At 49.8% G+C, this 25,500-nt stretch overlaps 1 non-coding gene across 1 annotated transcript; it reads right to left on the reverse strand.

The window, feature by feature from the left end:
- Positions 1-21,641: 21,641 nt before the first annotated feature.
- trnat-agu (transfer RNA threonine (anticodon AGU)) lies at positions 21,642-21,715 on the reverse strand. Its single transcript has one exon. It is a non-coding gene; the product is annotated as a tRNA-Thr (tRNA).
- Between the last annotated feature and the right edge of the window lie 3,785 nt (positions 21,716-25,500).

Genomic DNA, 25,500 nt, shown 5'->3' on the forward strand with positions numbered 1-25,500 from the left:
GCAGCAGGAGGTTATCCAGCGCTGCTTCAGGGAGATTAAAGCAGACCTGCTGGAGCCGATGGAGGCTTCTATAGACAAGCTGCTGGAGACCCAGACGGCCCAGGGGGTGGCGATCCGCGAGGTCCGACAAAAGGTCTCCGACAACGAGGACGCGATCTTAGGCCTGGCGGTAAAGGTGGAGGCGCATGAGGCGCTCCACAAGAAATGGCAGGAGCGGTTCGAGGAGATGGAGAATCGGTCGAGGTGGAAGAATTTGCGGATTCTGGGCCTCCCGGAGGGGCTGGAGGAGCCGGACGTGGGAGTCTATGTAGTCACCATGCTAAACTCGCTGATGGGAGCGGGGTCCTTCCAGGGGCCCCTGGAGCTGGAAGGGGCCCATAGAGTGCTGGCGAGGAGGCCCCAGGCTAACGAGCCGCCGCAGGTGGTGCTGGTGCAGTTTCATCGGTTCGCTGATCGGGAGTGCGTGCTCAGGTGGGCCAAGAAAGAGAGGAGCAGCAGGTGGGAGAATGCGGAGGTTCGAATATACCAGGACTGGAGCGTGGAGGTGGCGAAGAAGAGGGCCGACTACAATCGGGCGAAGGCGGTGCTGTACAGGAAGGGGGTGAAGTTTGGCATGTTGCAGCCGGCGCGACTGTGGGTCACCTACAAGGACCAGCACCATTATTTTGAGTCTCCAGAGGAGGCGTGGGCCTTTGTCCAGGTCGAGAAACTGGACACAAACTGAGGGTCGGGATGGGTGGTCGGGGATTGTTGTTGGGGTGTTACACTTTGAGGGGGGGGGGTTCTTTGCCCTTATTTCTGTTTGGTTCGATGAGGGTGGTTCGGGTGGGTTGGGCACTGTTTTGGTTGGGTCCGTCAGGTGGGCTCTTGGAGGGGGGTAAGTAAATGGAGTAGGGGTGGATGGCCGGTAGGGGGTAGGGGCCCCGCAGGGGAGGGTGAGGCCTGAGTCGGGGGTGAGGGGACTGGGCCTGTAAAAGGAGCGGCGACACGGGCAGCGGGGCCGGGCAGGTGGAAAGCGCGGGCTTTTTCCCGCGCTGAAGGCTGGAGGGGGCAGGGCCGGGGCCGGGAAGCGAGGGTTGGAAGGGGGAGGCGGAGAGCCTGTGGATGGGTAATGGAGGAGGAGGATATGTCCCACAATGGGAGGAGTCGAAGGAGAAGTGGGAGTAGCCAGGGTCAGCAGGAGTCAGCTGACTTGCAGGAGTGCAATGGGGGGAGTAAAGCAGCTAGGAGGGATCCTAGCCGGGGGGGGGGCGGGGGGGGGGGGGGGGGGGGTGGTGAACCGGGTTGCTGCTGCTATGGTCAAGGGGGAGCTGGAGCGAGTAGAGGGGGTTGGGACAGGGGTTTGCCGCCGTGGGGAACGGGCCAGGCGTGGGGTGCGGGCGCGTGGCTGGCCAAGGAGGGGTTATGGCTAGTCGGCGGGGGAGGGGGGGGCGGGTGGCCTCCCCGAACGGCTTATAACCTGGAATGTAAGGGGACTGAATGGGCCGGTTAAGCGGGCCCGAGTGTTCGCACACGGGAAGGGGCTCAAGGCGGATGTGGTTATGCTCCAGGAGACACACCTGAAGGTGGCAGACCAGGTAAGATTGAGGAAAGGGTGGGTAGGTCAGGTGTTTCACTCAGGTTGGATGCCAAAAGTCAGGGGGTGGCGATCTTGGTGGGAAAGAGGGTGTCGTTCGAGGCGTCAAGCATTGTGACAGACAATGGCGGCAGGTACGTAATGGTAAGTGGTAAGCTGCAAGGGAAGAGGGTGGTGCTGGTCAACATGTACGCCCCGAACTGGGACGATGCGGGTTTTATACGGCGCATGTTGGGTCGGATCCCGGACTTGGAAGTGGAGGGCCTGATAATGGGGGGGGACTTTAACACGGTGTTGGATCCGGCACTGGATCGCTCCAGTTCTAGGACGGGTAGGAAGCCGGCAGCGGCTAAGGTGCTGAGGGGGTTTATGGACCAGATGGGAGGAGTGGACCCTTGGAGATTTGCAAGGCCGGGGGCGAGGGAATTTTCATTCTTCTCGCATGTCCATAAGGCTTATTCTCGGATCGACTTCTTTATTATGAGTAGGGGCGCTGATAGCGAGAGTAGAGGATACCGAGTACTCGGCGATAGCCATTTCGGACCACGCCCCGCATTGGGTAGACCTAGAAATGAAATGAAAATGAAAATGAAAATGAAAATCGCTTGTCACAAGTAGGCTTCAAATGAAGTTACTGTGAAAAGCCCCTAGTCGCCACATTCCGGTGCCTGTTCGGGGAGGCTGTTACGGGAATTGAACTGTGCTGCTGGCCTGCCTTGGTCTGCTTTCAAAGCCAGCGATTTAGCCCTGCGCTAAACAGCCCCTAAACAGAGCTGGGGGAGGAGAGGGACCAGCGCCCGTTGTGGCGCTTGGAGGTGGGGCTGTTGGCGGACGAGGAGGTGAATGAGCGGGTCTGAGGAAGCATAGAGAGATACCTGGAGGCCAACAATAATGGGGAGGTCCGAGTGGGGATGGTATCTGAGGCGCTGAATGCGGTGGTTAGGGGAGAGCTGATCTCCATTAGGGCTCACAAGGAGAGGAGAGAGCAGAGGGAGAGGGAGAGGCTAGTGGGGGAGATGGTGAGGGTAGACAGGAGGTATGCGGAGGTGCCGGAGGAGGGACTGCTGAGGAAGAGGCGTAGCCTCCAGGCCGAATTCGACCTGTTGACCACCAGAAAGGCGGAGGTGCAGTGGAGGAAGGCCCAGGGGGCGATTTATGAGTATGGGGAAAAGGCAAGTCGGATGCTGGCGCATCAGCTTCGGAAGCGGGATGCAGCTAGGGAGATCGGGGGAGTTAAGGATAGGGGAGGGAGTATGGTACGGAGTGGGGTTGACATCAATGGGGTCTTCAGGGACTTTTATGAGGAATTGTATCGGTCCGAGCCCACACGGTAGGAGGGAGTGATGGGCCGCTTTCTGGACCAAGTGAGCTTTCTGAAGGTGGAGGAGGGACTGGTAGCGGGATTAGGGGCCCCAATTGGGCTGGAGGAGATGGCCAAAGGGATAGGAAGCATGCAGGCGGGGAAGGCACTGGGGCCGGATGGTTTCCCGGTCGAATTCTACAAAAAATATGTGGACCTGTTGGGCCCGTTGCTAGCTAGGACCTTCAATGAGGCAAGGGGGGGGGGCTTTGCCCCCGACGATGTCCCGGGCACTGATCTCCTCGATCCTGAAGCGGGACAAGATCCCCTGCAGTGTGGGTGTTGCAGGCCGATTTCGTTCTTAAATGTAGATGCCAAGGTGCTGGCGAAGGTCTTAGCCACAAGAATTGAGGATTGTGTGCCGCAGGTGATCCACGAAGACCAGACGGGAGTCGTGAAGGGGAGGCAGTTGAACACGAATGTGCGGAGGCTTCTGAACGTTATTATGATGCCGGCGAGGGAGGGGGAGGCAGAGATAGTGGTGGCGATGGACGCTGAGAAAGCCTTGGATAGGGTAGAGTGGGGGTACCTGTGGGAGGTGCTGAAGAGGTTCGGGTTTGGTGCGGGGTTTGTTAGGTGGGTTAGGTTGTTGTACGAGGTCCCGATGGCGAGTGTGGCCACGAATAAGAGGAGGTCTGAGTACTTTCGGTTGCATCGAGGGACGAGGCAGGGGTGTCCCCTGTCCCCCCTGCTCTTCGCACTGGCGATTGAACCCCTGGCTATGGCATTGAGGGAGTCGAGGAACTGGAGGGGGTTGGTGCGGGGCGGGGAGGAGCATAGGGTGTCGCTCTATGCGGACAACCTGCTGCTGTATGTGGCGGACCCAGTGGGGGGAATGCCGGAGGTAATGAGGATCCTCAGGGAGTTTGGAGATTTCTCAGGGTACAAGCTCAACATGGGGAAGAGTAAGTTGTTCGTGGTTCACCCAGGGGACCAGGAGAGGGGAATTGGCGAGCCCCCACTAAAAAGGGCGGAGAGGAGCTTAGGTACTTGGGGGTCCAGGTGGCCAGGAGCTGGGGGACCCTGCATAGACTTAATTTCATGAGGCTGGTGGAGCAAATGAAGGAGGAGTTCAAGAGGTGGGACGCGCTGCCGCTGTCCCTGGCGGGTAGGGTGCAGTCAGTTAAGATGACGGTGCTCTCAAGGTTTTTGTTCTTGTTCCAGTGCCTCCCCATTTTTATCCCGAAGGCCTTCTTTGGCGGGTCAACAGTAGCATAATAGGGTTTGTGTGGGCGCGAGGGACTCCGAGGGTGAGAAGGGCGTTCCTGGAGCGGAGTAGGGATGGGGGGGGGGGCTGGCACTGCCCAACCTCTGTGGGTACTACTGGGCCACCAATGCGGCGATGGTGCGCAAGTGGGTGATGGAGGGGGAGGGGGCTGCATGGAAGAGCTGGAGATGGCGTCTTGTGAGAGTACGAGTCTGGGGGCGCTGGCAACGGCACCGCTGCCACTCCCTCCAAGGAGGTATACCACGAGCCCGGTAGTGGTGGCTACCCTCAAAATTTGGGGGCAGTGGAGGTGGCACAGGGGGGAATTTGGGGCCTCGGTGTGGACCCCAATACGGGGGAACCACCGGTTTGTCCCAGGGAGAATAGATGGAGGGATTTCGGGGTGGCACAGGGCAGGGATAAGAAGGTTGGGGGACCTGTTTGTGGATGGGAAGTTCGCGAGCCTGGGTGAACTGGAGAAGTATGGGCTCCCCCCGGGGAACACCTTTAGATATCTACAGGTAAGGGCGTTTGCCAGACGGCAGGTGGTGGAATTCCCGTGGCTGCTGCCACACACAGTACAGGACAGGGTGCTCTCGGGGGGGTGGGTGGGAGTGGGGAAGATCTCGGAAACTTACCAGGTGATGCAGGAGGAGGAGGCCTCGGTGGTGGAGTTGAAAGGTAAGTGGGAGGAGGAGTTGGGAGAGGAGATCGAAGAGGGGACGTGGGCAGATGCCCTATGGAGGGTGAACTCTTCCTCTTCGTGCACGAGGCTCAGCCTCATACAGTTTAAGGTACTGCACAGGGCACACATGACCGGGACAAGGATGAGCCGGTTCTTTGGGGGTGAGGACAGGTGTGTTAGGTGCTCAGGGAGCCCAGCAAATCACACCCATATGTTCTGGGCATGCCCAGCGCTGGAGGAATTTTGGAAGGGCGTAGCGAGGACGGTGTCGAGGTGGTAGGATCCAGGGTCAGGCCGGGCTGGGGGCTCGCAATATTTGGGGTTGCAGGGGAACCGGGAGTGCAGGAGGTGAAAGAGGCCGGTATTCTGGACTTTGCGTCCCTGGTAGCCCGGCGAAGGATTCTTCTTCAGTGGAGGGATGCGAGGCCCCCAAGCGTGGAATCCTGGATCAACGATATGGCGGGGTTTATTAAATTGGAGAGGGTTAAATTCGCCTTAAGGGGATCGGTACAAGGGTTCTTTAGGCGGTGGCAACCGTTCTTGGACTTCCTGGCAGAGCGGTAGACAATGGTCAGCAGCAGCAGCAACCCGGGCGGGGCGGGGGGGGTGGCGGGGGGGTTCTATTTTATTTTTGGTTATTTACGCTGGGGGATCTGAGGGGGTGTATATATTTGCTATGTTTGCTTTGTGTTAACTCGGGGTGTTAATTTATTATTTATGTATAGGGGGGAGGGGGGTGCGGGGGTATTAATTTGTTCTGTATTTAATTTTACTGGGTTTCTTTTTCATTCTGGTGTTGATATTTTGTGAAAACCCAAATAAAAATTATTTGGAAAAAAAACCATTACCTGACAAAATGCGAAAAGATGAGGTAATTATGGCGGTGGTTAAGCATTTACAGTTGCTGGAGATAGAGTTTGACTCATTGGAAATGGCAAAAATTCAGTTGCAAATTAAACAAATGGAACATGAGAAAGAATTAAAGCGGCTGGCATACGAGAGTGAGAGAGAGGGAAAAGAAAGAGAGAGAGGAAAAAGAAAGAGAAAGAGAGAGAGAGGAAAAAGAAAGATAAAGAGAGAGAGAGGAAAAAGAAAGAGAAAGAGAGAGAGGGGAAAAAGAAAAGGAGAGAGAAGAAAGGGGAAAAGAAAGAATAGCCCTAGCAGAACAAAAAGAAAACGAAAGGGAGATACAGATCAGGGAAAAAGAGAGGGAGTTTGAACTTCAGAAAATGGCCATGAAACATGACAATCAGTTAAAATTGGCAGACGTAAAGGGAAACGTACAGTTGAATGATAGTGATGAGGATAGTGAGAAAGAGCGTCATAGTCGAAGACTATGTTAAATCTAGTTAAATATGTCCAAGCATTGCCAAGGTTTGACGAGAAGGAAGTGGAAGCCTTTTTCATTTCATTTGAGAAGGTAGCTAAACAAATGAAATGGCCACAGGATAGGTGGGTTTTACTGATTCAAACAAAGCTGGTAGGTAGAGCTACTGAAGTGTTTGCATCACTGCCGGAGGAGGTATCTGGAACGTATGAGGAGGTGAAGAAATCCATCTTAAGTGCATATGAGCTAGTGCCTGAAGCTTACAGACAAAGGTTTAGAAATTTAAGGAAAGAATTTGGTCAAACATACATGGAGTTTGAAAGGCTCAAACAGAGTAATTTTGATAGGTGGATAAGGGCTTTGAAAATAGACCAAACGTATGAAGCTCTCAGAGAAATTATACTTTTGGAGGTGTTTAAAAATTCAATTCCAGATGTCGGGATTGTGTAGTAACAAGGTCGCAAAGTCACAGGTTAAGACGAGGAGAAATCAAAGAGTGAAGTTGAAGTGCAATTATCAGAAACGATTTTTGATCGGATGGTTGAAAAAGAACAAGAAGAGATGGAGGATGAGGCGGATATTTTTAGTTCAGGAAAATTGGCGGAGTTACAACAGAAAGATGTAGAAATAAAACGGATATATCAGAAAGCATATACGGAAGAGGAATCTGAGAGTATCCCAGAGTGTTATTACCATAAAAATGATGCCTTGATGAGAAAATGGAGACCTGTACATATGCAGGCGGATGAAAAGTGAGCAGAAGTTCATCAAGTAGTATTGCCGGTAGGGTATAGAAAGGAAGTGTTGCGAGTTGCACATGAGGTACCTGTGGGAGGTCATTTGGGAATAAGGAAAACTCAAGCTAAAATCCAGAAACATTTTTATTGGCCTGGACTACATAAAGATGTAGTTAAATTTTGTCAATCATGTCACACATGTCAAGTGATAGGGAAACCTCAAGCAGTGATAAAACCAGTGCCCTTAATACCCATTCCAGCATTTGAGGAACCTTTTCCAAGAGTCCTAATCGATTGTGTTGGACCGCTTCCTGAAACAAAAAGTCGGAATCAATATCTTTTGACTATAATGGATGAGTCTACTAGGTTTCCAGAGGCTATTCCAGTACGTAATATTACAGCTAAAAGGATTGTGGAGGAGTTACTTAAATTCTTTACTAGATATGGACTACCCACAGAAATTCAATCGGATCAAGGAACAAATCTTACTTCAAAGTTATTCAAAGACGTTATGGATAGCTTAGGAATAAAACAATTTAAATCAACTGCGTACCATCCAGAATGGCAGGGACCGTTAGAAAGGTGGCATCAGACATTAAAGACAATGTTGGAGCTTCAGCTGGAGCGGAGTGCAGAGGCTGCTGGTGAGTACTGAAATCCTAAAGTAACTTACCTTTACAGGAGCAGATCTTGGAGTTTCAGCGGGAACGCAGAGGCAGCTGGAGGGTGAGTATTTCGGTAAAACACTTGCCTGCTCCCGTTTTCTTTTTCGGTCCCTCTCTGTTGTTTTTTTTAAATTTCAGTGTTTAAGGCGGGAACAGGAAGTTCGACCCACAGACTTCTGGGAAGTCCCTCACCAATAAATTCTGGTGGAGAGGAAACCCGAGACACTACACGTGTAGTGTCTCCCACCCGCCCTCCTCCTCTAACCTAATAATAAAACCCATTGGTGTGAGGTAAGTACCATATTTTATTATTATTATTTTTTTTTTTTTAATTTAATTTAGTTGTTAGCCAGATCTTGATAGAAAGTTAGAGGGATGGCAGGGAAGGGAGTGCAATGTTCCTCCTGCAGGATGTTTGAGGTGAGGGATGCCGTTAGTGTCCCTGCTGATTTTACCTGCAGGAAGTGCTGCCATCTCCAGCTCCTCCAAGACCGAGTTAGGGAACTGGAGCTGGAGTTGGAAGAACTTCGGATCATTCAGGAGGCAGAGGGGGTCATAGATAGCAGCTTCAGGGAATTAGTTACACCAAAGATTGGAGATAGATGGGTAACTGTAAGAGGGACTGGGAAGAAGCAGTCAGTGCAGGGATCCCCTGCGGTCGTTCCCCTGAGAAACAAGTATACCGCTTTGGATACTTGTGGGGGGGGGACTTACCAGGGGTAAGCCATGGGGTACGGGCCTCTGGCACGGAGTCTGTCCCTGTTGCTCAGAAGGGAAGGGGGGAGAGGAGCAGAGCATTAGTAATTGGGGACTCGATAGTCAGGGGCACAGATAGGAGATTTTGTGGGAGCGTGAGAGACTCACGTTTGGTATGTTGCCTCCCAGGTGCAAGGGTACGTGATGTCTCGGATCGTGTTTTCCGGGTCCTTACGGGGGAGGGGGAGCAGCCCCAAGTCGTGGTCCACATTGGCACTAACGACATAGGTAGGAAAGGGGACAAGGATGTCAGACAGGCTTTCAGGGAGCTAGGATGGAAGCTCAGAACTAAAACAAACAGAGTTGTTATCTCTGGGTTGTTGCCCGTGCCACGTGATAGTGAGATGAGGAATAGGGAGAGAGAGCAATTAAACACGTGGCTACAGGGATGGTGCAGGCGGGAGGGATTCAGATTTCTAGATAACTGGGGCTCTTTCTGGGGAAAGTGGGACCTCTACAGACAGGATGGTCTACATCTGAACCTGAGGGGCACAAATATCCTGGGAGGGAGATTTGTTAGTGCTCTTTGGGGGGGTTTAAACTAATGCAGCTGGGGCATGGGAACCTGGATTGTAGTTTTAGGGTAAGGGAGAATGAGAGTATAGAGGTCAGGAGCACAGATTTGACATCGCAGGAGGGGGCCAGTGTTCAGGTAGGTGGTTTGAAGTGTGTCTACTTCAATGCCAGGAGTATACGAAATAAGGTTGGGGAACTGGCAGCATGGGTTGGTACCTGGGACTTCGATGTTGTGGCCATTTCGGAGACATGGATAGAGCAGGGACAGGAATGGATGTTGCAGGTTCCGGGGTTTAAGTGTTTTAGTAAGCTCAGAGAAGGAGGCAAAAGAGGGGGAGGTGTGGCGCTGCTAGTCAAGAGCAGTATTACGGTGGCGGAGAGGATGCTAGATGGGGACTCATCTTCCGAGGTAGTATGGGCTGAGGTTAGAAACAGGAAAGGAGAGGTCACCCTGTTGGGAGTTTTCTATAGGCCTCCAAATAGTTCAAGGGATGTAGAGGAAAGGATGGCGAGGATGATCCTGGATAAGAGCGAAAGTAACAGGGTAGTTATTATGGGAGACTTTAACTTTCCAAATATTGACTGGAAAAGATATAGTTCGAGTACATTAGATGGGTTGTTTTTTGTACAGTGTGTGCAGGAGGGTTTCCTGACACAATATGTTGACAGGCCAACAAGAGGCGAGGCCACGTTGGATTTGGTTTTGGGTAATGAACCAGGCCAGGTGTTGGATTTGGAGGTAGGAGAGCACTTTGGGGACAGTGACCACAATTCGGTGACGTTTACGTTAATGATGGAAAGGGATAAGTATACACCACAGGGCAAGAGTTATAGCTGGAGGAAGGGCGATTATGATGCCATTAGATGTGACTTGGGGGGGATAAGGTGGATAAGTAGGCTGCAAGTGTTGGGCACACTGGATAAGTGGAGCTTGTTCAAGGATCAGCTACTGCGTGTTCTTGATAAGTATGTACCGGTCAGGCAGGGAGGAAGGCGTCGAGCGAGGGAACCGTGGTTTACCAAAGAAGTGGAATCTCTTGTTAAGAGGAAGAAGGAGGCCTATGTGAAGATGAGGTGTGAAGTTTCAGTTGGGGCGATGGATAGTTACAAGGTAGCGAGGAAGGATCTAAAGAGAGAGCTAAGACGAGCAAGGAGGGGACATGAGAAGTATTTGGCAGGTAGGATCAAGGAAAACCCAAAAGCTTTCTATAGGTATGTCAGGAATAAGCGAATGACTAGGGAAAGAGTAGGACCAGTCAAGGACAGGAATGGGAAGTTGTGTGTGGAGTCTGAAGAGATAGGAGAGATACTAAATGAATATTTTTCGTCAGTATTCACTCTGGAAAAAGATAATGTTGTGGAGGAGAATGCTGAGACTCAGGCTATTAGAATAGATGGCATTGAGGTACGTAGGGAAGAGGTGTTGGCAATTCTGGACAGGCTGAAAATAGATAAGTCCCCGGGGCCTGATGGGATTTATCCTAGGATTCTCTGGGAAGCCAGGGAAGAGATTGCTGGACCTTTGGCTTTGATTTTTATGTCATCATTGGCTACAGGAATAGTGCCAGAGGACTGGAGGATAGAAAATGTGGTCCCTTTGTTCAAAAAGGGGAGCAGAGACAACCCCGGCAACTATAGATCGGTGAGCCTCACGTCTGTAGTGGGTAAAGTCTTGGAGGGGATTATAAGAGACAAGATTTACAGTCATCTAGATAGGAATAATATGATCAGGGATAGTCAGCACGGCTTTGTGAAGGGTAGGTCATGCCTCACAAACCTTATCGAGTTCTTTGAGAAGGTGACTGAACAGGTAGACGAGGGTAGAGCAGTTGATGTGGTGTATATGGATTTCAGTAAAGCGTTTGATAAGGTTCCCCACGGTAGGCTATTGCAGAAAATGTGGAGGCTGGGGATTGAGGGAGATTTAGAGATGTGGATCAGAAATTGGCTAGCTGAAAGAAGACAGAGGGTGGTGGTTGATGGGAAATGTTCAGAATGGAGTTCAGTTACAAGTGGCGTACCACAAGGATCTGTTCTGGGGCCGTTGCTGTTTGTCATTTTTATCAATGACCTAGAGGAGGGCGCAGAAGGGTGAGTGAGTAAATTTGCAGACGATACTAAAGTCGGTGGTGTTGTCGATAGTGTGACAATGGAGCAGGTTACAGAGGGATATAGATAAGCTGCAGAGCTGGGCTGAGAGGTGGCAAATGGAGTTTAATGTAGAGAAGTGTGAGGTGATTCACTTTGGAAGGAATAACAGGAATGCGGAATATTTGGCTAATGGTAAAGTTCTTGAAAGTGTGGATGAGCAGAGGGATCTAGGTGTCCATGTACATAGATCCCTGAAAGTTGCCACCCAGGTTGATAGGGTTGTGAAGAAGGCCTAAGGAGTGTTGGCCTTTATTGGTAGAGGGATTGAGTTCTGGAGTCAGGAGGTCATGTTGCAGCTGTACAAAACTCTGGTTCGGCCGCATTTGGAGTATTGCATACAGTTCTGGTCACCGCATTATATGAAGGACGTGGAGGCTTTGGAGCGGGTGCAGAGGAGATTTACCAGGATGTTGCCTGGTATGGAGGGAAAATCTTATGAGGAAAGGCTTATGGACTTGAGGTTGTTTTCATTGGAGAGAAGAAGGTTAAGAGGAGACTTAATAGAGGCATACAAAATGATCAGAGGGTTAGATAGGCTGGACAGTGAGAGCCTTCTCCCGCGGATGGAAATGGCTGGCACGAGGGGACATAGCTTTAAACTGAGGGGTAATAGATACAGAACAGAGGTCAGAGGTAGGTTCTTTACACAAAGAGTAGTGAGGCCGTGGAATGCCCTACCTGCAACAGTAGTGAACTCGCCAACATTGAGGGCATTTAAAAGTTTATTGGATAAACATATGGATGATAATGGCATAGTGTAGGTTAGATGGCTTTTGTTTCGGTGCAACATCGTGGGCCGAAGGGCCTGTACTGCGCTGTATCGTTCTATGTTCTATGTTGAGGGCGTATTGTCAAGATTATCCAGAGGATTGGGATAAAGGAATCCCATTCGTATTGTTTGCAATTAGGGATGCACCTAATGAGTCTACCAAATTTAGTCCTTTTGAACAAATTTTTGGTCATGAGATAAGAGGACCACTTAAATTGATTAAGGACAAATTGGTGGGTGAGAAATCGGAAATTAAACTATTGGATTACCTGTCAAATTTTAGGGAACGATTAAATAGAGCAGGTGAATTGGCTAGACAACATTTGAAAGTTGCACAAAATGTGATGAAACGGGTCGCGGACAAGAAATCCAAAGTTTGTAGTTTTGCCAGTGGGGATAAAGTTTTAGTGTCGTTACCAGTGGTAGGGGAGCCTTTAAAAGCTAGGTTTTGTGGACCGTATAAAATTGAAAGGAAATTAAGTGAGGTGAATTATGTGGTTAAAAACACCAGATAGAAGGAAGACACACCGAGTGTGTCATGTGAATATGCTTAAAAGGTACTTTGAAAGGGAAGGCGAGTAAAAGGAGGTTTTAATGATTCTAACTCAAAGTGATGAACCAAATCCAGATGGCTGTGAATTTGACATACCTCAAATTAAATTGGAAAATGAGGATGTTCTTAAAAATTGGGATGAATTGTTAAGTTACCTTCCAGAGGAAAAACAAACTGACCTGAAAGAGTTATTGATATCGTGGGCAAGTTTGTAGAGATAAATTGGGAAGTACTAAAATGGCTATACATGATGTAGATGTGGGAAATGCTGTTCCTATCAAACAACATCCGTATAGACTTAATACTTTAAAATTGGCACAGGTTAACAGAGAGATTGAGAGTATGCTGAAGAATGGCATAATTGAAGTGGGTTGCAGCCAATGGAGCTCACCCATAGTGATGGTACCTAAACCAGACGGTACCCAACGGTTGTGTGTGGACTATCGAAAGGTGAATGCAGTTACAAGAACGGACTCTTATCCTATCCCACGTTTGACGGATTGCATGGAGAAAGTGGGACAATCTGCTTTTATTTCCAACTTCCAGACATGGAAAGAACATTTAATACATCGTATGGAGTTCTTAGATCGACTTCAGGAGGCGGGTTTGGTGGTGAGCCTAGCTGAAAGTGAATTTGGAGAAGCCCGAATCACTTTCCTTGAGGAGTTTCCGATACCCTCAAGACGAAGGGAAATATGGTGATTTCTTAGCATGAGTGGATTTGATAGAACATTTGGGCAAAAGTTTTGTGGCGTGATTACTCCACTGATGGACTAGCTAAAGAAACCTAAAAAATTTCAATGGACAGCAGACTTTCAACAGGCATTTGACTGCCTGAAAGTTGTGATTACCAATGCTCCGATGTTGGAGAATTGCAAGGGACTCTGTGGTCAGATTGAACTAAAGTACCTGATTCTAAAGAGAAATGCCGAGGAGTAGAGGAATGGATGGATCGTGCAGAGACTTTGTTCAAAGAGATTGTCAATCGAGAAGGATTTCGGTTGGAGGAAGAAGAACAAAGAAAAATGGACTATTTTATTATACCTGTTTGCATGTGCTGTTTTTTTTTTTAAAAACGAAAAGGTATATTTACTGTGCACATTTCTTAGTGGATGGTGCAAATGTGAAAAATGAAACCATCTTGAAGTTGATGGTTTATTTTTTTTTCTTGGGTGGAGGTGTCATGTGAGAGTACCTTTAAGACATGGATGTTGAAGCAATGTACCTTTAAGAAAACAATGATGTCAGAGAGTGGGTGGGGCTGTGCTCAGGTCAGCCATTTTGCAGGTTTTTAGTTTCAGTTTAATAAGCAGTGTGTGTGCCTGTGTGTTTCCAGAGAGCTGCAAGTTTTGAAAAGAGCTGGGCGTGGCTGTGTTTTGAATGAACTGGATCTCTGCCATGAAAGACTATCTCTGGATCATTTGGGTGATTTAAAGCCTTTGACCTGATGTGATTTTGTTTAAAGGTGTTAAGTTTCTTGGAAGTTTGAAGTAACAGTTTAAGGAATTATTTACTGTTGCAATATTTTCTGAGTTATCTTTGAAGTAAGGGGTGTTAAGAGATCCAATGTTTATTTCAGATGTTAAGTTGAGTTCATGGAATAAACAGTGTTTTGTGTTTAAAAACCCACGTGTCCATAATTGTAATCACACACCTAGGGTTTTGTAAGGGCCCCGAAGAATCCAGCATGAGTTTTAAGGATACAAAATAATAACGTTTATTTACTATAACAATATATACATAACAGTAGCAGTAACTTCCCTTGCTACCTTCTCCTTCCTGCTGGTTCCTGGACTGGCCAGCTTATTTATAGTAGGAGTTTCTCCGCCCCCCTCATTGGGGAAGTTCATACTCCCATAGGATTGTGGGATAGTCATTAGTCCCCAGCCAATCGTCAGTAGGCAGGTTATAACATCCCTCCCCCCCAAAGTCCAAGGAATCCACCGTAGGCCCTGGCGAAGGAAGGCGTCAAACTCGTTTGGCCGCAGGCCGGACCCTATTTGCACGCGGCGCTGGATCAGGCGGCGTATAACGAGACGGAGACCGGCGCTTCCGTGATGAACGGCGTGGTTGTACATCCACGGCCTGTGGACCCGAGGATTCCCCCTCTGATTCATCCTGTATCTCCATCTCGGAGTCAGAGTCTGCTGCCTCCGTCATGTCAGCGTCTCTATCCCCATTCGGTCCCGTCATGACCTGCGCAGGCTTCGAGTGAGGCACCAGTGGAAGATTTGGAGGACTACCTTCCCTTGTTTCTGGTCTTTGCCGCTGTTGAACTGAGCTCCGGGGGGCGGGGAATCTTTTGCGGGGATGATCTTCTGGACCGGACGTGGTCTACATGTTTTCGCTGGAGACGACCCTGGGCTTGCACTTGGTATGATATAGGGCCCGTTTGGCGAAAGATTACACCAGGAACCCATTGGGCACCACCAGCAAAATTCCGCACGAATACTGGGTCACCGGGCGCAAACTGCCGAATCGGACGATGCCGAGACAATCCCGGTCCCTGCCGTTCTTGTGTGCGGCGTACTTTTGCGCCAATGTCCGGGAAGGCCATACTAAGGCGGGTGCGAAGTCTCCGGCTCATTAGGAGTTCTGCGGGAGCTACCCCAGTCACTGTATGGGGGGTGGTCCTGTACGTAAACAAAAACCGAGCCAGTCTCGTGTCCATTGATCCGGAAGACTGCTTCTTTAGGCCTCTTTTGAATGTTTGCACTGCACGCTCTGCCAACCCATTTGAAGCCGGGTGGTAAGGGGCAGTGCGGATATGGCGGATGCCGTTCATCTTTGTAAACCTAGCAAACTCCTCACTCGTGAATGGAGTGCCATTATCCGTGACCAGCACCTCGGGGAGGCCATGCGTACTAAATGATAAACACATTTTTTCAATTGTTGCGCAGGACGTTGTCCCCTGCATCTTATGCACCTCCAGCCATTTGGACTGGGCGTCAATTAGTAGAAGGAACATGGATCCCTGAAAAGGGCCTGCGAAATCTGCATGTAAGCGTGCCCAAGGCCGCCCTGGCCATTCCCAGTGATGTAGGGGCGCGGCCGGCGGAAGCTTCTGATGCTCCTGGCAAATGGAGCAGTTTTGGGCCACCTTCTCAATGTCGGTGTCGAGGCCTGGCCACCAGACATAACTCCGGGCCAACACTTTCATCTTGGTCACGCCCGGATGCCCATTGTGCAAGTCTGATAATATCAGCTCCTGGACTTTTTCCGGGACAATCACCCGCGTCCCCCACAAGAGGATGCCGTCTTCCACGCTGAACTCTGACAGCTTGGAGGAAAATGCCCACAATTCGCCTGGGAGCTGTCTATGCTGCCCACCATACAGGACTATGTGCCGAACCTTTGACAAGACTGGCTCCGTCTGGGTCCACTCACGGATCTGTGATGCCGTGACAGGCAAGGTGTCCATAAAATTTAGGGTTGCGACCACCTCACCGGTCGTGGGGGTCGACATGGGGCCGGTCGATAAAGGCAATCGGCTCAGTGCGTCGGAATTTGCTATCTGCATTCCTGGTTTGTGCTCCAGAGAATACTCATATGCAGCAAGCAACAAAGCCCAGCGCTGGATCCGTGCAGAAGCAATGGGCGGTATTGGCTTATCCTCTCTGAAGAGTCCCAGCAGGGGCTTATGATCAGTCACGATAGTGAAATGGCGGCCGTACACATACTGGTGGAAGTGTTTCACCGCAAAAACCACTGCCAGGCCCTCCTTCTCGATCTGCGCGTACTTTTTCTCCGCTGCAGTCAATGTGCGGGAGGCGAAAGCTATCGGTCGCTCGGCCCCGTTCTCCATCTTGTGGGACGGGACAGCCCCAATACCATACGGGGATGCATCACATGTGACGAGCAAAGGCTTTCCCGGATCATAGTGGGTTAGTAACCCAGACGACGACAATTGTTGCTTTACCCGCCGGAAAGCGGTTTCTTGCGGCTGACCCCAAACCCAGGTGTGATTTTTCTTCAGCAGCAGGTGCAAGGGGGCCAGCGTAGTTGCCAGATTGGGGAGTAACTTCCCGTAATAGTTTACGAGACCGAGAAAAGAACGAAGATGCGAAGTGTCAGTCGGGGTGGGGGCATGTTGAATTGCACGCACCTTCTCTGCGACGGGGTGCAGACCCTCACGGTCCACCCGATAACCTAGGTAGACTACTTCTTTTGCCTGAAATACGCACTTTGTGTGACGTAAACGGACTCCAGCCTCCGAAAGGCGTCTAAGGACAGCCTCCAGATTTTCCAAATGCTCTTGCTCCGACGTCCCTGTAATCAACACGTCATCTAGGTAGACAGCCACACGTGGTAAACCTCTCAAAATGCCCTCCATAACACGTTGAAAAATTGCGCAGGCAGAGGATACTCCAAAGGGCAACCGTGTATATTCATACAGGCCCCGGTGTGTGTTAATTGTTACATATGGTCGGGAGGCAGGGTCCAGCTCCAACTGCAGGTAGGCGTGACTCATATCTAATTTTGTGAATGAGAGTCCGCCTGCAAGTTTCGCGTAGAGATCCTCTATGCGAGGCATTGGGTATCGGTCGAGTCGGGAAACTGTATTCACTGTAAGTTTATAGTCGCCACACAAGCGAACTGTGGCATCTGGCTTCATTACTGGTACAATTGGTGCTGCCCAGTCAGCAAAACGGACGGACCTGATAATACCCAAACTCTCCAAACGAGTGAGCTCCCCTTCTACCTTCTCGAGCAAAGCGTAAGGCACTGGGCGCGCCCGGAAATAGCGCGGCGTGGCTCCTGGTTCAACTTGGATACGGGCTACGGCCCCTTTTATTTTCCCCAAACCAGGCTGGAATACCTCTGGGTATCGTCCTAGCACCTCAGTCAACCCTCCAGAAACTGTTTGGAGGATGTGCTGCCATTGCAACCGCAAATGGCGCAACCAGTCCCGACCCAACAGGCTGGGCCCATGGCCGCGCACCACGATAAGTGGGAAACGCCCCTCCTGGCGTCCATAGACAACAGGGGTCATTGTAGTTCCTGCAATGTCCAGTGGTTCCCCGTGTAGGTGGCCAACCTGGCCTGTGAGTCAGTTAATGCAAGGGTCTGTATACCCTGCTTGATGCGGTCGAATGTCCTCTGGGCGATCACGGAGACCGCTGCGCCAGTATCCAACTCCATCTCCAGAGGGTGGCCATTGACCCGTACTGTCACCTTAATGGGGGCCACACGGGGAGCTGCCACACAATGCAGCTGCAGGCAGTCATCCTCCGTCTCCACGTCCTCAGGAGTGGTCGCCGCAGGTTCATCCACATGGAAGGTACGGCCTCTGGGCTGGTCCCAGTTACGGCCCCTGGGCTGGTCCCAGTTTCGGTCGGAACGACGGCACCTCTGGCGTCCCCAGGACCGCCGTCCGCGACGGGGTCGGCGCCTACAAGTCTGACACGGACATGGCTCCTCATCCATTGGCTCTGGAAAAGGCTCCCTTCGGGGAGGAATGTCTGATGGCCACTGGCGTCGGTCTGGTCGTTGCCTCGCCCAAGGTACCTCAGGAGTGCGGGGGGACGTTTTTGGGCGGAAAGGGTTGCGCCCCAAGGCATGCACTTCCATTCCCTGTAGCTCCTGTACTCCGCGCTCTGCGCTCTCTCGGGACAAGACTATTTGTATTGCCTGTTGAAAAGTCAATGTTGGCTCCGCTAACAACTTTCTCTGGGTGGCCGCATTGTTAATACCGCAAACCAAACGGTCGCGTAACATTTCTGACAAGGTCTCACCATAGTCACAGCACTCCGCAATCCCGCGTAGTCTGGATAAAAAAAATCGGCAAGGGATTCTCCAGGGGTCCTCTCAGCGGTATTAAACCGGTAACGCTGGACTATCGTGGACGGGGTTGGGTTAAAGTGTTGCCCCACTATATTCACAAGTTCGTCAAACGTTTTGGTGTCCGGCGCAGCTGGGTACGTAAGGCTCCTAATCACCCCAAACGTATGCGGCCCGCAGGCGGTGAGCAATATGACCACCTGGCGCTCATTTTCAGTGATATTGTTTGCCCGGAAATAGTAACGCATCCGTTGTGTGTACTGGTTCCAGCTTTCCAGCGCAGCATCAAAAACATCCAAACGTCCGTACAGAGGCATGGTATAATAGAAAACAACTTCCAACCTGTATCCAACAAAAATCCAGGGAGGTGGCTTCAGCAGTGTAGACAGCTATTCACTTTTACCTTCGTCGCCAGTTTTGTAAGGGCCCCGAAGAATCCAGCACGAGTTTTAAGGATACAAAATAATAACGTTTATTTACTATAACAATATATACATAACAGTAGCAGTAACTTCCCCTGCTACCTTCTCCTTCCTGCTGGTTCCTGGACTGGCCAGCTTATTTATAGTAGGAGTTTCTCCGCCCCCCTCATTGGGGAAGTTCATACTCCCATAGGATTGTGGAATAATCATTAGTCCCCAGCCAATCGTCAGTAGGCAGGTTATAACATAGGGAACAAGCCGTGTGCTCGGCAAAGCAACAAATCCATTAAAGGGAGAGGTTGGTTGAACTCCATGATACATTTTGGGGTTCTGAAAGGCCTCGCCCATAACAATAGAAACATGGAAGATAGGAGCAGGAGGAGGCCTTTTGGCCCTTCGAGCCTGCTCTGTCATTTATCACGATCATGGCTGATCATCCAACTCAATAGCTTTCTCCCCATAGCCTTCTTAAAAAAAATTAAAGTACCCAATTCATTTTTTTCCAATTAAGGGGCAATTTAGCATTGGATTGTGGGGGCGAAACCCACACAAACACGGGGAAAATGTGCAAACTCCACACGGACAGTGATCCAGAGCCGGGATCCAACCTGGGACCTCGGTGCCGTGAGGCAGGAGGACTAACCCACTGCGTTCTCCCCGTAGCCTTTGAACCCATTCTTCCCAAGTGCGATATCTAGCCGCCACTTGAATATATTCAATATTTTAGCATCAACTACTCCCTGTGGTAATGAATTACACAGGCTCACCACTCTCTGGGTGAAGAAATGTCTCCTCATCTCTGTCCGAAATAGTTTACCCTGAATCCGGCTGTGACCCCTTGGGCGGGATTCACCGACCCCCTGGCGGGTTGGAGAATCACCGGGGCGGCGGCATGAATCCCACCCCGCCGCCCCAACGCCGACTGCCGAAGTCTCCGGCGCCGTTGTTTTGGCGGGGGCGGGAATCATGCCGCACCAGTCGGGGGCCGTTGGCAGTGCCCCCCCCCCCCCCCCCGTGACGATTCTCCTCTCCGCGATGGGCCGAGCGGCCGCCCGTTTTCGGCCAGTCCCGTCGGCATAGGTTACACCAGGTCCGTACCGCCAGGACCTGGCTCTGCGGGCGGCCTGCAGTGTCTTCGGTGGGGCGCGGGAGTATCGGGGGGGGGGCGCCCCCACGGTGGCCTGGCCCACAATCGGGGCCGACCGATCTGCGGGCGGGCCTGTGCCGTGGGGGCACTCTTTCCCTCCGCTCCGGCCGCTGTAAAGCTCTGCCGTGGCCGGGGCGGAGAAGAAACCCCCTGCGCATGCGCAGGAAATACGCCAGCGGAGGCCCTTCGGCGACCGGTTAGCGTGGTGCCAACCACTCCAGCGCCGGCCTAGCCCCCGAAGGTGCAGAGGATTCCACACCTTCCGGGCGGCCCGACGCCGGAGTGGTTCGCACCACTCCCTGGTGCGGTACGACCCGCCAGCGGTTAGCGGAGAATCCCGGCCCTGGTTCGGGACACCACCATCTTGCCTGCATCTATCCTGTCTAGTCCTGTCAGAATTTTATAAGTCGCAATGAGATCCCCCCATTTGCATCTTTAATGAATCAATTTTCCAGCCTTATTTTTTTACTGCTAAAGTACTTAAATAATTTCTTACCTGTACACTTTAAACTCTGGTAGCCCTGTCTCCATTGGTTAATTGGCTGTTAATGGATAAAGCAACAAAGTTGCTCACTTTTATGTGCTGCCACATTTGAGCCAGTTTTGAGAACTAAAAAAAATATTTATTGAACGTGATAAAATCATCATGTGGCGTAAAAAATCATTTGCCCCACCCTCAGAGCCAGCGACCAAATCATTGCCTCCGAGTTCCCACATAGCAATTTTTAAGAATCAACAAAGTCAGATAAAAAAATATATATATACAAATCGTGTTTTGGGGATTGTAATCGTCACGGAATTCCGTGCTTGAAGAATTTGTCAAGCGATGTCGCAGTTGCTGGAAAATAATTCCAAACTCTGTAAATGAGAATGCTCAACAGGATCGAAACTAATATCTTTAACACCTGGAACAGTTTGGGAAAGATCCCAGGCTTCAGTGACAAACAGCGCCGCTATTCATACACGCTTCCTTGTCAAATAATATAGATCAGGTCAGTTGGTTTACCCTGAACCTTGATCATCCCAACCAATAATAGGCTGCAACCTCTCCATCACAGCACTCCACCTTCCCTTAAATTGAAACGCATGCAGCAGTTCGCTTTATTTAAAAGCTATTTTGTTACTGCTATCGGAGACCGAGTGAGTTTCATAAACCAGACTATCCGAAAGGTGGAAAACGTAGCTGGAATAATAAAACTCAAATCATGACCACTTGAAGCCACTCCTGGATGTATCAGTCAAGGTTTGTGGCAAATGTGCTTCAGTCATTCTGGAGCAGTGTCAAATGGCTGCCTTTTTAATCAAACACTGTCGTTGGGAATTATGATTTTCTGCTGGAAGCATTTTGGCACAAAATTTATTTTGCTGCAGGGTCCCTGGGGACTGCCTGCAGTCTGAAGTAGTTTATATTGTAATTAAATACTGATTCTCCTATTATATATGTTTAAATATTAACATCTGCATAATAAGGAACAGTAAAGCCAAAAATATAATTGATCCAGTACTGCTTCAAAGTATAAATCAGGGTGATTCAGTGAATCAGAGAATGTGCTTTCACCTCTGGGGCCTGTAAGAACACTGGGATTGATACCCTGATAAGTATATTCATCAACGGTGTCAGATTAACTCTTAACCCCCTTCAAAGAACCCTCAGGAGGTTACTACCCTGTCTATGCCTAGGAATTAATGGCTCTCTCAGCTATCAGCCAGTCAGGATTAGATGAGTATTAATGCGAACACATCGCACCAGGATCTGCACAAAGTGTCAAGCGAATGAATTGATATCTTCTTGGCCATTGTCAAAGAAAATAATAATAATCTCTTATTGTCACAATGAAGCTTCTGAGAAAAGCCCCTAGTCACCACACTCCTGTTCGGGGAGGCCAATACAGGACTTGAACCCACACTGCTGGCATTGTTCTGCATTACAAGCCAGCTCTTTAGCCCACTGTGCTGAACCAACACCCTCAAAATGCCAGATTGTGGCTAAGGCACCGCTGAGATTTGAACTCAGGATCTCCTATTTACTAGACAGGCGCTTTAACCAACTAAGCCACGGCACCAACTGACCAGAAGTGCCCAAATTATGAATTAGTTTATTAAACTTTGAATCACAGTTAACAGCATGCAAATGTTGAGTAACAAACAATTAGTCACTAGGATTAAGCAACGAAGCAGGCATAGAGAGTCAAAGAGAAGAGCCCGAGAGATTGATCCTGTCCAACAGGCATGTTGTCAGCGTCAGCGGCTGTCGCTCAGCTCAAGGATGACATCTACTCAGGGTCGTGCGTTTCTGCCGTGTAAGTTAAGTAAAGTCGCCACAGTCCCAGATGACCATAGGCTGCTTTCCCCTTTGAGAGGGGGAGAGCTGACTGGTGATGATTTAACCTGAGGGTCACCACACCTCAGGCGCGTGTTTCTGCCATGGCTTTTCATGTGACCGAACACGCTGGTTCCCGACCGACAGATCTTTGTTCACAAGGGTGTGGTGAATGTATAATTACTGATAATTCACCAGTGCACTGTGTTAACCCTGTGGGCTCTACCTATGGGCCATTGTGTGGCTTCACCCGCAGGGGATATGTTGGGGCATGTACGGGCTCCGCCCATAGCTCCACCCCCTTTACAGGAAGTATAAGAGCTGCTGACCTGCGGGGCCACCTTCAGTGTTGTACCGGTCACAGGCAGGCTCAGTTCTAAGCTGATTAAAACCACGGTTTACTTCTCCACGTGTCTTCGAGTGAATTGATGGTCGCATCAAAGGGGCCGGATGCCCCCAAGGTTCAGCGGGATCTGGAGCACAGGATTTGCTTAAAGTTTCTTCCTTTTCCTGCTCTGCCCTGCCTCTGGTAAGGATTTAGCCCATTTGACTCAGGCAATGGAGGGGTTAAAAATTTAACTCAGCTCAAAGGCAGTTAAAATCCTCCGAGAAAATCGCACACATTAATTTCACACACACACAAACACGTACAGACACAAAGGCCTTGAGAAGAGGCTTTTCCAGGTGGGGACAAAGGTGATAATGCTGCAGCTGCGTCTCCGAAAAATGCATTTTGGTCCTCAATCAACACTCAAACTAAGAAGTCTAACAGTAAGGTAGACAATGGTTAGGTAATTCTAAAGGCAACAGATTCTATTTAAATTGGAGGCTTCGGTAAACAAATCAGTCAGCTTAGCGCCACCATCACTGAGTTGATGCCTTAGATAGGTTTCCTCATAACTGACGCAAATCAGAAACTGCTCTTTATATTTTTGATTGGGGGTTTTAAGTAACTTGCTGTTCGCCTGAATATTCTGCACGGGTTTCTAAATGGATTTTTGAATCTTTAATTTCAGCAAATTTGCACTTTGTTTATCTTGCATTTTACTCTGTAATATTCAAAATGATAATATAACCCAAGGTTTAAACTTTTGACAAAGTATTATTAAGTAACCTGGATATATACCAGCATGTATATTTGTTTAGTCTAATTCCTGGGGGGGCGGGGGGGACACAGAGTGGGGGTGAGGCACAGTAAAGATAGCAGAACGCTAACAGTCCATCATTAACATTAAGTTATTGTGACTCAAATCTGGATGCAACCTGGTGGACAAGTTGTCACCACTTGGATTAAGTGCCGGGTGGCACGGCGGCACAGTGGTTAGCACTGCTGCCTCACAGCCCCAGGGACCCGGGTTCGATTCTGGCTTCGGGTGACTGTCTGCGTGGAGTTTGTGCGTTGTCCCTGTGTTTGCGTGGGTTTCCTCCCACAGTCCAAAGATGTGCGGGTTAGGTGGATTGGCCGTGCTAAATTGCCGCTTAGTGTCCAGGGATACGCAGGTTGGGTTATGGGGTTACGGGTATAGGGCGGGGTGAACACTCGTAAATGGCCAGAGTGCTCATTTGAAGGGTCGATGCAGACTCGATGGACCGAATGGCTCTTTGAGAAGAGCTTCAGGGTGTTTTTGAATTGTTTTCTCTCTCCTCCCCTGGACCAGTGGCCATTTGAGAGTTTAGAAAACAGGACGTTGAGGGGTACAAAGAACAAAGAAATGTACAGCACAGGAACAGGCCTTTCGGCCCTCCAAGCCCGTGCCGACCATGCTGCCCGACTAATCTACAATCTTCTACACTTCCTGGGTCCGTATTCTTCTATTCCCATCCTATTCATATATTTGTCAAGATGCCCCTTAAATGTCCCTATCGTTCCTGCTTCCACTACCTCCTCCGGTAGCGAGTTCCAGGCACCCACTACCCTCTGCGTAAAAAACTTGCCTCGTACATCTACTCTAAACCTTGCCCCTCTCACCTTAAACCTATGCCCCCTAGTAATTGACCCCTCTACCCTGGGGAAAAGCCTCTGACTATCCACTCTGTCTATGCCCCTCATAATTTTGTATACCTCTATCAGGTCTCCCCTCAACCTCCTTCGTTCTAGTGAGAACAAACCGAGTTTATTCAATCGCTCCTCATAGCTAATGCCCTCCATACCAGGCAACATTCTGGTAAATCTCTTCTGCACCCTCTCTAAAGCCTCCACATCCTTCTGGTAGTGTGGCGACCAGAATTGAACACTATACTCCAAGTGTGGCCTAACTAAGGTTCTATACAGCTGCAACATGACTTGCCAATTCTTATACTCAATGCCCCGGCCAATGAAGGCAAGCATGCCGTATGCCTTCTTGACTACCTTCTCCACCTGTGTTGCCCCTTTCAATGACCTGTGGACCTGTACTCCTAGATCTCTTTGACTTTCAATACTCTTGAGGGTTCTACCATTCACTGTATATTCCCTACCTGCATTAGACCTTCCAAAATGCATTACCTCACATTTGTCCGGATTAAACTCCATCTGCCATCTCTCCGCCCAAGTCTCCAGACAATCTAAATCCTGCTGTATCCTCCGACAGTCCTCATCGCTATCCGCAATTCCACCAACCTTTGTGTCGTCTGCAAACTTACTAATCAGACCAGTTACATTTTCCTCCAAATCATTTATATATACTACAAAGAGCAAAGGTCCCAGCACTGATCCCTGTGGAACACCACTGGTCACAGCCCTCCAATTAGAAAAGCATCCCTCCATTGCTACTCTCTGCCTTCTATGGCCTAGCCAGTTCTGTATCCACCTTGCCAGCTCACCCCTGATCCCGTGTGACTTCACCTTTTGTACTAGTCTACCATGAGGGACCTTGTCAAAGGCCTTACTGAAGTCCATATAGACAACATCTACTGCCCTACCTGCATCAATCATCTTAGTGACCTCCTCGAAAAACTCTATCAAGTTAGTGAGACACGACCTCCCCTTCACAAAACCGTGCTGCCTCTCACTAATACGTCCATTTGCTTCCAAATGGGAGTAGATCCTGTCTCGAAGAATTCTCTCCAGTAATTTCCCTACCACTGAAGTAAGGCTCACCGGCCTGTAGTTCCCGGGATTATCCTTGCTACCCTTCTTAAACAGAGGAACAACATTGGCTATTCTCCAGTCCTCCGGGACATCCCCTGAAGACAGCGAGGATCCAAAGATTTCTGTCAAGGCCTCAGCAATTTCCTCTCCAGCCTCCTTCAGTATTCTGGGGTAGATCCCATCAGGCCCTGGGGACTTATCTACCTTAATATTTTTTAAGACACCCAACACCTCGTCTTTTTGGATCACAATGTGACCCAGGCTATCTACACCCCCTTCTCCAGACTCAACATCTACCAATTCCTTCTCTTTGGTGAATACTGATGCAAAGTATTCATTTAGTACCTCGCCCATTTCCTCTGGCTCCACACATAGATTCCCTTGCCTATCCTTCAGTGGGCCAACCCTTTCCCTGGCTACCCTCTTGCTTTTTATGTACGTGTAAAAAGCCTTGGGAT

The sequence above is a fragment of the Scyliorhinus torazame genome, chromosome 10, assembly GCF_047496885.1.
Source record: "Scyliorhinus torazame isolate Kashiwa2021f chromosome 10, sScyTor2.1, whole genome shotgun sequence".
Classification (NCBI taxonomy): domain Eukaryota; kingdom Metazoa; phylum Chordata; class Chondrichthyes; order Carcharhiniformes; family Scyliorhinidae; genus Scyliorhinus; species Scyliorhinus torazame.